The sequence below is a fragment of the Hoplias malabaricus genome, chromosome 5, assembly GCF_029633855.1.
Source record: "Hoplias malabaricus isolate fHopMal1 chromosome 5, fHopMal1.hap1, whole genome shotgun sequence".
In the NCBI taxonomy this organism is placed as follows: domain Eukaryota; kingdom Metazoa; phylum Chordata; class Actinopteri; order Characiformes; family Erythrinidae; genus Hoplias; species Hoplias malabaricus.
The window spans coordinates 40,062,548-40,063,149 of record NC_089804.1 but is presented as its reverse complement, the minus strand read 5'-3'; positions in this window follow the sequence as shown (position 1 = coordinate 40,063,149).

Below are 602 nucleotides of genomic sequence, written 5' to 3'. Positions count from 1 at the left end.
CAAGACTAAATGCTCTGTGGTTCCTGCAGAGAAATTAAGAACATAAGGGTAGTTATGAACGATCCCACTCCATTAATTTTTATGTAATACAAATTTTATTTGCTCATAAATTACAGAGCCACTATTATGTCAGTCACAGCTCTATTCGTGAATTTAATATATGTCAAATAGTCAGAAAAACCGTGTCTATTAGGATAATAAGCTCTCTTCAGAACGTTAAAATAAATAAATAATAATTAATAATAAATTAACCTGCGACTGCTCAGTTAAACCAAAGATTTTTTTCAAATGAAAAAATGGAAGAAAGTGAAGTTCATTGAGCATTTTTTTAGAAGGAACATGAAAGTTTCAGACTCTGCTAACAGTAGTGGAAACTTTCAAAGCTTCACCTTTCCTCACTTTGCTTTTAACAACTTGATATTTGTACCTGAGTCAGTAATGAAAATGACACTGACCAAAAATCTTTTTGTATGTTTTAAAGTTTTTAGCAGTTTCCTCCCACACAGCTGAGATACAGTACTTTAGCCTCAGCTGACCTTGACCACGAGAACAAGGTCTTATATAGAAAGAAAAAATCTTATATAAGAAGTGGAAAAATCTTT